The following is a 12,006-nucleotide window of genomic DNA, read 5'->3' on the forward strand; positions in this document are numbered from 1 at the left end:
ATATATATATATATATATATATATATGTGTGTGTGTGTGTGTGTGTGTGTGTTAGAAGTATGATTTATATAGCACATGATACATTCTTGAAGGGTAAATGCAGCAGAGATAACTCCAGCTTCCTGACAAAACTAATAAGGATGTGGAAAGTTTACTTGTCTAAATACTTTTTAATTCTGATCATCAATGTATTTTCAAACAATATTCGCAGACAAGATGTCAATGTTATATCGCGTTAATTCGCCGAATCCAGTTTATCTTTATCATTTTATTTGTATCGGTAGAATCATCCCCCATCTTTATACATTGGGAAAATATTCAAACTGGATCAAATAATTAAAAAAGCAGTTAAATGTCTGATTTGATGCTTTTCACCATGCTTTAAATGCTGTAGGACACGCAATAAATTTTTTTTAGTTGTTTTATTTCTAGAGACTTGATATGCTGCAATATCTCCTCCTCTTTAACAGTATCACATTTTATTCGCCTCTAATTTGCTTTGTTCGTACATAGTATTCATCTTGACACAGTCATTATATTCATCACCTGTTGCATCACTTAATTCAGTTCAATATAATTTCCATCACCAGTTGACACAATTAACCGAATAATTTGATTCTACTCCAAGGAATACCATATTACCATAATCTGAATTATCTTGCCTACGTTCCCTTATGACTGCGTATAATTCGTCTATTCCCAATCCTGCAATCGTTTCTATTTCTTCAAAAAAGCACTATACATATTCTCTTTGTGTATCTTTATATTTTCTGTTGCTGTTACAGTCTGTGCCTCTAACGTTTCTTGTTTGTATCCATTGTCAGCGCGCTTTCCCATTTTTTGATATAACTTTCCAATGTCACTTTTGATTCAGCATGGTGTAAATGCGATATATATATATATATATATATATATATATATATATATATATATATATATATATATATATATATATATATATATATATATATATATATATATATATATATATATATATATATATATATATATATATATATATATATATATATATATATATAGCTGATCCATCTCACTGGAGTTATTCCCCCTTTCCTCTTATGCAGAAGGGACACAATAATTTTGACAAGATGAAAAACATGAAATTGAACTTACACCAAATAACCTACAAGAATATGGTTCGTCGTAACGGTATGTGTGCACTTTCCTTGGGATTTATCTACAGTGTTTATATAATCAATGATACAAAGTTGCAAACCTCGTCGACATTAAGCGGTAAATATATCGGTTACGTGGTGCACATACTGTGATGTATTTAATGTTGTATTGTTGTTGTTGTGTCTCAAACCGATTATGATGTTCTAAAATCGATTATTATTAATTAAATATGAAAATGTTCAAAGCTTCCCCCTCTGTCTCTCTAGACCGTCGTAGGAAGATACTTAGAAAAATCTATGAAAAGACGAGCATCGTGCATTTTCGCTTGTGCCATCCCACGATGTCTCTGATCGTATGAATGATGGTAAAAGTTAAGTCAAAGTGACCAAAGGATGAGAGAGAGAGAGAGAGAGAGAGAGAGAGAGAGAGAGAGAGTTTTATGTTCAGTAGTTATTTTAGTAAAGCAGAATAATGACTTAGAACGACTGTAAATATATTAAAGTATTTGAATTACCTCATATTGGCTCATTTTTGTTCGCTCAGTTTCTATTGCACATTAATTTCCATGCGCCGGAACTTGAATGGCTGAGCGTTCGTGGGAATGGCTGGGCTAACCATAGGTTTGTTGTGCTCTACTTTCTTCATTAGAACCATCTTTTATTTTAAATCATATGTGTGTCTCATACTGATTTAATCAATGTGAATAAAAATAGAAACTCAAAAAGGAAAACAATCAGCTGATCAATATGCAAATGTAATTGCAAACAGGAACATAAGGCATATAGCTAGATTTTGTAGCTATCACACTCAGAAACGATGTGAGGAGTTCATTCGCTCGGTCAATACACAGTTGCCTGTAGTCAGTCTTAAACTCCGTTCAAAAGGCAAATAGATGCATTTGTATGTTATATAAATAAAATATATGTACCGTATAGAATGTACTGTTTGAATGCCATGCTACTCGTTGTATAAACTTTTATTAAAAGGAAACCCGGCAAACCTCGTTTCCTTTTAACGAAAACTGTAACCATCTCACGGTACGTCGTTCATAAAGCGTACATACTATACACACACGCACACACACACACACACACACACACACACATATATATATATATACACACACACACATATATATATATATATATATATATATATATATATATATATATATATATATATATATATATATATATATATATGCATTAAATAAACATGCCATTTAATGTGTTGGTATAAAGCAATTTGATATACAACTACTATTGGTATATCAAATTGTGATCCGTTCATGGCGCAATAATAGGAATATACAAACATTCATTTAATCGCAGGCCTATAGATCAATTATGATTCTCTACTCATTCATTGATCATAAGGGACATATGAAAATAAATATAACAAATATTAATAGTTCCTGTTTTCTAAATGATATTAAAATGGTACAGAATTTCATTAGAATCCTTTCTTTTTTCCATTCCCCTGTCGTGGTATATTATTCAGACAGCGTACATGCTATATATATATATATATATATATATATATATATATATATATATATATATATATATATATATATATATATATATATATATATATAAAGTGTGTTGTCTTCGTAAGTCGTTGCAATTGCTGCTTATAGGTCACTGATCATGCGCAGGACAGGTCCAGCATATTATACCCGTATAGAAGGCGATATATGTTCCCAAACTGCGATTCAGCAACAAAGTTTTGATAAATTTTCAATAAAGTATTTCCCCCGATGTTAATATAACCAAATATATATACTTGTTTTAAATAATGAGCCTTTTTGCATAGATATCCAGTCTTAAGACGAGTTAGGGTTTTCCAACAATTTCCAAGTTTACAAATATCAAACATTATTCCAGCTTTCAAAGTTTTTTTCCAGCTAAATTCCAACTATACAGTATTTCAGGCTGGGGAAAGCTTGTATCGGTAGTCAGCAAGCCGATGGAAAAACGACAAGACTACAGAGCGTCTGAATTTCAGATTCCTTGGGTATACAGAGCAGCATGTAAAAGACAGGTTTATGGGCCAATATAACAAGACATGGGTTCTTTTTAATTTAGTTCGCGTATTTACTTCCGCAATTTATCTAGTATTTATTCTGGAATTGTTTAAACTGCATTAAGAATTTCAGTAATAAACGAATTTGAAGATACATATCGCTAATCTGGACTGTTATTTCAGTACCCAAATGTCTAACTTCAATTTATCGTATTACTCTAACAGTAGTTTCTTTACTTCAATATTTCATCTAGGAACCATTTTCAGGGTTTTGAAATGTTTAAATATTCAACATTTAGTTCCTGCCCTCTGACATTTGTTTGCAGGTCCCAGTTGTATAAATGTACAGGAGTTGATATCGGGATACATTGCAATTATACATCTTAGTTTGCGTAGCTATTGGTGACGTTTTCTCATCAATATCGTCTCTTTATTATTAATTTCTGTTTAACAATTTAACCTTAAGCTAAACAGCATTGGGAAAAAAATTCCAGTGAAAACAGTATCATGTATAACAAAGTCCTCTTTAATAACGATAAATTGTGCTAAGGCAAATCTGGGTTTGCACGGCACGGTTATTAAACGATGAGCAAATGTGTGAAAGTCTCTCTTCCTTGGTTGGCTTCAACCCATAATCTTTATTTGTTTTTTTTGTGTATAGTTTTGACGTCGAGGATAAATAAAGGGAATGTTATGTATATTTAATTTATAATGTTTGTTGGCTTTTCTCCACGATGATATATTATGCAAATATGAAGTTTGCAATAGGCCTTTGTCCAAAATCAAGTTAAATGTTAACATGACTAGTGTCATTTGTATTGTAAGCAACGTAATATATAGTTATATATTTATTTGAATCATAGTCTAGGACATTCGTTTTTCACTTGGAAAATCCTAATATTGTTGACAACTTTTTATGTTTTAAAATGGAAATTGACCTACATCCTGGCTCCGTTATCGTGTGATAGATTTTTATGTTAATATTGTTTACTTGAAAATTATTAATTCATACCTAAACATCTGAAGAGAAATCAGTCTTATTGTTGTGTTTAGTTTTTAGTTTGCTTGGATTTCTTTATTTAAATTATTCACTGGAATTAGAAAATGCTCATTTGGACTAAATCGTTAATTTGGCATTATACTTAATTCAGTTTAGGATATGTTGGATTATATTGTTGCGATAATCAAAAGACTTGACACATCGCCACATGCCATGTCATTGGCATATTCGAGAACTCAAGCACATAAGCACATTTAATATTGGAATTTATTTGGAACACAACTGAATTTAAAATGGAACTAATTACAGTTGGACTTGTAATACACTGTTCGGGACTTTTGTGGATTTAATTCATAATGCTGTAAGTTCTTTTTAAATTTTCACTTTGTATTTGATCAAATAAATTATTTGTTGAAATTTACAAAACTATTTGGTTTTCATTCTTTTATGTTACTTTGTATAAGACCATAGAATCGTATCAGAATGAAGTGGATTACAGAAGTTAAAGATTGAAATCCATCAAAAGATAAAGTAGCTTGCTTAAATCATTATTTCGAGTCTCCATTTCAATAAATTTTAATTTATTTTTAAAACATGAGCGAATGATTGTAATTATGAAATAACCAGTTAGTGTATTGAAGAAGCATTCGTGCTGAGGCAATGTTCAAATATGCTTATTACTAGCTTCTTACTCAGAATGCATCTTGGACTGGTGACTCTTTTTGTTGTAAACGACTTGATTCATGTCCCCTTTCATAGTTTAAGTTTAAACAAAATTTATTAAAAAAAATATCTTTACATATAATTTAAAATGATGGAAGTATCTGTGATTTCAGTACAAATGTGGAAGCGTATTAAATGCTGTCTCCATTGTAACAAATAAATTCCAACATTTTTGCCTACTGATTGAAATTGTATAGATCATACAGAAATAAAAATATATATAAGATGAATTTGAATATTATGTCATTATTGAAGAGATAATATTATACTGAAAAGGTTAAATAAACTGGTTTTGATTCGTAGTTTAATCTAAAAATGGTTTTAATAAGTTTGGACGAAATTGCAGAATAAAACTTTCTTAAATTGTAAGTCGATCAGGTAGTGTGAAAATAACTATTAGAGCTGCATCTTTTCTACAGTCTAATATGAAATTTTCATCTATTGTGATATGTTCGCATGTACAGTACCTATTGCTTGAAATATGGTTTAAAAATAAATCATTATATTTAGTTCCGAAACGGGATGCAGTCACATGATCACTAACCTAATAATACCAAGGTGGTAAATATGTATACTTATTTAGGTAAGCTTTGAAATTTTGTGCAGATGGGTAAGCTTTTTTCAACTAAAGCCTTCAACGTTTGAACTGTAAAAGACATAAATCAAGTTTGATACAAGACAGTTTGAAAGTAAAGGGGCCGAATATTATTTAATTACGGAGTAGCGTAGGTCTCATTGATAACAAAAAGGGTCCAATTAGATCTTGTAAGCTGTTTGGAGCAAGATACCGTACATTTTAAAATTTGAGTTAATTTGTTCTTGTAGCATCGATAATTCAAGTTCTCCCGCCAGGAATCCTCATATAGTAGTATTCTGGATGAGTTCATAATACACATGTTACTATTTTTATAACGTTCAAATTTGTCTTCAAATGATTCTTGCTTTGGCACAACACAATTATCCCAGACACAATCAGCATAGTCAAACAAGGGATGTATATACAATTTATAGATTCCTGCCAAGGACAAGCGATTCAACATGCACTTGAATTTCTTCAAAGTAACTTTCTATCAAGCCTTTTTAGACAAATACTTGACGTGTATTTGACAAACTGTGTTACCCAATATTTATATTGGGATACGTTTTGTACACCTTTGCTATCCGTTTGCAGTATGGGATTGTCATTTAGACTGCGTTTTTCCAGAACAACATGGACCTTTTTCTGCGTAGATTAAAAGTCTGTAGCCACTTATTGGACCTGTCATGTACATTTTAAATATCCAATTTTAGATTTCTTTCAGCTTGACTTGGACTTTGAACGATGATATATAGTGTATATATAGTGCAGTATCGCCAGTGGTTCATCTAACACATGACTGTACATTATATTTTAAGCATGCTAACTACCCCCCCCCCCATATATATATACAATGATCCAAGTATACTTGAAGGTACAATCATTGGATTTTGTAGTGGTCATAAATTTTAACCTCAACAGTACACTACCTTGAAAGGCAATATTTCTAAGTATAATAAGCAGTCTTGAGTGCCAATCATGGTCAAACGTTGAAAGACTAAAGACGTCAATACATCCTTTACCCATAGTTATGTGATGGTAACTAGATTTAAACCTAAGTGTTTGGTACCTGGCAACGTGAAATTATCTTCTTAACGTTTTGCATGACGTCTTCGTGCCATCTATTTCTTTCTTCTTAAGATAGAGATGAATGTCTATTTAAAACTTGTTTGGAATACTATCTCAAGTTCTGCTGTATTTCATATATTGTATTAGAATTAACTGTCGATGTCAAATAATGTCCGATCTACCAATATTTACATAGCTTGTTTTCAGTTGGATATGAAGAAACAACGCAGTTATATTTTATCTTAATTTGCAGGTAATATACGATCGACCTGAAATACTTGTATACCCAATTGTCGAGTTGTGGGTTAAAATGTGCTGATGCTTCATGATTCATGTATACACATAACTTATTATAGTTAATTCATAGTTAAGACAATCGGGGGTAATGTGAGAACGTATTATATACGATTACGACTTTAGACCGATTTCTAGACACAAAGAATTTACCTGTCTGTTGTTGAACCATTACACAACGAACCGGTCGAGTTCAATTCGAAGTGAATTCTACCACCAGGTAGAGAATTCACTGTTTGTTATGCAATCAGTCATGATGTCACGACCAGTTTGGAAGCAATCTCAGGCTTTGGTAACCGAAAACCCGACAATAACAGGTAAGTGATAAATTACCACAGGGCAGTTATCAAAGAGACAGGACCGTATCCAATCGAAACTTACAGATTTAAATCTAGGGCGGAGTCGGAATAAGGAATGTGTTCCAATTAAATCTATTTTTCCATTAGTACATGTGTGATCGTCGTCAAGAGTGGATCGTAGAGAAGTGGAGAGGCATTAGAGTCTACTCAGAGTTGTGCGCTCGTAAAAAGGCGGGAAGGAATTATAGTAAAACTTCTAGGATGGTTTTGAGAACAAAGGCTTCTCGAGGTAACATACCTTCGCCCTAATTTGTCTCACTTTCATAACTAGGTGTTGTATGATTGATACATTATTATGTACATTTTATTTATTAGAAATGGAATCGTCCAAGTATAAGTAAATTATCAACATATCGCAACGTAGCGTATAGCGAATTATTAACATGTACGATTAACGTATGTAGATTGTTAGACTGGAATCGAAGTGGATGGTGTAGTTTGTTATTATGTTGCATCGTAATTCATGACTGAATGACTGAATGTATTTGTGAATTGTGCTAGAACTTGCATTTGCTTTATTATTATATGAAGATGTAGATTGTGAATTCAGGGGAGTTAGTCATTGTTGGATTTGTGCACATATAATTAGGCATTTGTATATTTGTGTGTGTCTTTTATAATTCGTAGGATATGAATGCATATGATTGTTACTATATAGAGAAGTTAACAATTAGGGATGTGTGTGCATATTTAGAAGTCGTTGATAATATTGTTACTGTTATAAAACAATTATTATAGAACACAGCGTGTATGGAATATTTAGATGTGAATGCGCGAGTTGACCTGATACAATTATTAGCCATTAATCTGATGACAGATTCGTGAGATTGTGATTAATTCTCGTGAGATTAGATCAATGAGACAAGCCGGGACGTTCCTTTTAATTCCATAGGAAGCTTTGCGGGTGGGTGTCGAGTCGATATCCTATGATCGAAGAGAGGGAAGACACATGGAGAGCACGGTGTAGGCGTTATTGTGACGTAAGCAGTTTGTGTGGAGGCGCTGTGCTGGAAAAAGCACGTGATAGAGAGCACCGGAAGGACGGATCCGGAAGTGCCAAGAGAGCACGTAGTAAAGGGTACCAGAAGTACCAAAAAGAAACAAGAGCGGCCAGATGAGTAACAGAGACAACCCTAAAAAACACTCACACTTAGGACCTTTAATTTACATGATGAGATAGTAACCTGCAATTTAATAGGTCGGTGTTTGTATTTGTTCGAAAGAAATTGTGATTGCGAAATTTGCCAAAGAAATAGTTGAATAATTCTGATATCTTTTATTAAATTGTTATACCTTTCACCTTGAGTTATTTATACACCTAGAACGTCGACAGTACTGACTGGGGGCTCGGATCGATTTAAATTGTAATTATCCACTTTCTCCGTGGTTAGAAATAATACCGTAGGAGGCATGTGGCACCAATGTCAGCGTTGTTTTCAAATAACATCTCGCGCGAAGTGCATGCTATATTTCTTAAGCTATACAATATTGGAAGCTTTCTGTCCAGTTATTTCTGACCTTTCCAACAGTTTAATAGGTTCGGCTCAATGGCAATAGTATCTACAAAACAGAAGTTCCTGCTTTAGTTTTTACATTAAATTTTCTGGTAGATCTTACCGGAGTATGACTACTGATGCTAGAGCATATCAAACTATTTTAATAAATATTCAGTAGTGGTGCAACGTTTCTTCGGCTGGGCAATTATGTATGATCTACCTATTCGTAATTAAGTTCCTTCTATGTTTTTTTTCTTGGACTTCAAGTTATTTATTTCATTTAATTAATTTGCAGTTAATAAAAACTGCATGGCTTTTCCACTTGCTTTGTGACAACATATTTCAATCATGAATGACAAGAGTATGTCTTCAGATAACATATACCTTTAAGCTGGACGTGAATTTCTTATGGCCTGCTTTGGTTGCGGAGGTGGCATTATCTGTTGCCCTTCTTTTATCCGCATCTGCCGGGTGGGAGCAGACAATTCCTTATCTCATTTGTCATCATGTACATTAGTTGCCTGTACATTTAACATTCAGCGCTTTTCCTTCGTTTTCAGAAATCTGGACTTGCTTAATTCAATAAAAATTTAGTTACATGACACTTTTGTATAGCAGCTAGACTTGATCGAGACGACCTCAATAGAGTGGTTTGGTCTGAACATCAATGAAGTGTGAGCTCATATACTCTACTATAAATAGTATATCGATTACTGGCTACTTTAGTCGGCTGCTAAACATGCCATCCTCTGTCAACCCCACAACTCTTGAACAGATCCCTCCAACAGTCGGGGAGGAACTCGATCCACTACCTTCGGCGTAGGAATTCTAGAAGGCCACCCGCCAGATGACTTTGGACAAGGTTCCGGAAAAGGATACATTCCCAGTAGACGTTTGAAAAGCAGCAAGACCCGCAAATGATCCCTCCAGGATCTTGAACAGGGGCAAAACAGGGGGTATCACTGTACCGGTCTTCTTCAACCTCTTCTTTACCAATGTTCCAAAATACATCATTCAGGACTTCCAAAGAGGGAGTGTATATCAGATACAGACTTTGACGGTTCACTCTTCGACCTGCGGTGATTCACAGCAAAAATTAAGATGCTGAAAGTTCTCATCTAAGAAGCCCTGTTTGTTGATGACTGTTCTCTAATGGCGCACAATATAAGTGATCTGGAGAAAATGCTCAACAGGTTTTCCGAAGCATCCAAACTATTCGGGATCACAGTTAGTCATGGCAGGATTGAAGTTCTTTTCTAGCAATACTCAAACACCAGTGCACTACAGTCATCACCAATGACATCACTCAACTGAAAATTCTTGACAACTTCAAATAAATAGATGGTTCCTTCGATAAGGAGATCTCTGCAAGAATCAGTAAAGAAAGTCAATCACACAGAATGTGTCACAACAAACTACTCGACCGTCAGAAAAGTACCTTATCCACCAAGTTGAAGGTTATAAGGCAATGGTCCTCACCCCCACCCCCACCTGCTATGCAGCTGCAGGATCTTAACTGTATATCACATGCAGTTCAAGCAACTGGAGAAATTTCATGTGCAGGCTCCATACTACCTTCTTGGGATCTGATGCCAAGAGAAGATACCAACCTCGGATAAAGTCAAGACAACAGCTATCAAGGCAATACTGCTCAATGCCGCATTTCGTTGGTCAAGCCATGTCAGAGAATGGATGACACCCGCTCGCAGAAACAGGACTTCTTTCGGGAACTGAATAAACCTTTCTTTGTTTTATGAAACATAACTTCTTTGCATAACTGAAATAACCAAGACCAACAACATAAGCGCTACAAGGACACCTTAAAAGACATCCTAAAGTGGTGTGGCCTCAAACCATCTGTGCTAGAAAAAATAGGACTGAATCTACTAGCATGCCCTCACCTGCAAAGCATATATTGTCTTCCATGCTACAAATGATTGCTCAGAACACATTCTTCTTCCAATCACTACCATTATATATATATTGATATTTGTGTGTGTGTTACTGTGTTGTTTCATTAAAACTTGTGCTTCAAACAATAGTATTATTGTTTTGGACTTTGGGATACAACATGCAGGAATAAAATGAGAATTGCTTTATCAACATTTTCACTTCAATGAAAACTCGATCTGAACAAGTATGAAATTTAATTTTCATATAATAGAATGATATATTGTTCTTTATTTCATTTTCATGTTTGCTTATCGGAAAAGATACTGATATTTTAAGGTAGTGAGTTGATATTACTGCTACCATATACCCTATAGAGCTACATGCTTTAAAATAATATAAAAATCTAAATAAATCTTTCTTTCGAAGGGTTGAATTAAAACAAACGTATGTTAAAAGTATTATTTTATTAATATATTACAGAAATGATATTGATGTATTGTTGATCTCTAGAAACATGGAGATGTCACTGAGTTTGTGGTTGGGCGACAAAAACCAATTATATATATATACATTGTTGTTGTTGTTGTGGGGTTTAACGCCATTTCAGCACAAGATAGATTATACATGGCGGCCAGAATTATTGGTGGAGGAAGAACCCGGGAAAACCCCGGAAAGAACCACAGACCAACGAGAAGATGCTGGCAAGCTTTCTCACATACCCACATAGGCCGAACCCGCAACCCGAGCCCACGCAGACAGAGGTGAGAAGGCAGTGATCCGTAACGGTGCGCTCTTTAGACCACTCGACCACTCGGGGATCCCAATATATGATCCAATTAATTATTATCAAAGTAGTAAGTGTAATATATAATTCCTTAAAACAAAGTCGTATTTAACAACAATCCACATTTTCTACTGTAATGCAGTCTTCTTTGACAATGACAAATATTGTAGAACAAAGGTCTGTTAACATTATTTTCAAGTTGCAAGTGAAGTGCCTCCCTCAGTACGCTAATGTAAGAAGCATATCTGCTATACATGTAGAAAAGTATAAATACAAGATTTATACAAACTAATCTCAATCATTTACTGTATATCCTGTTGAATCCTTCCAAAATTGCCATGTCATTTACGATATCACTTATATACAGTTGTTATGCTAAGATAAAAACAGCTTTAAATGTTTTCATTTTTATTTTGGCATATGTAAACAATTTTACTACAATAAAAACTCTACCTTTCAAAATTGTAGTGAGCAGTCCAAGTCATTCCAACCGTAGAGAAAGTCTTTATAATCAAAACTAGCAAACAGTGTACTTACGTTTACAAAGATGCGATTTATGTGATTAAAACTTAATATGAAAGGTTCTGAAATGAACGGTTCAGTTGAAACAGTACATAACTGTGTTAATATTCAATGGGAATTAAGCAAGT

Source organism: Sinohyriopsis cumingii, chromosome 12 (genome assembly GCF_028554795.1).
Source record: "Sinohyriopsis cumingii isolate HCF-2022 chromosome 12, ASM2855479v2, whole genome shotgun sequence".
Classification (NCBI taxonomy): Eukaryota; Metazoa; Mollusca; class Bivalvia; order Unionida; family Unionidae; genus Sinohyriopsis; species Sinohyriopsis cumingii.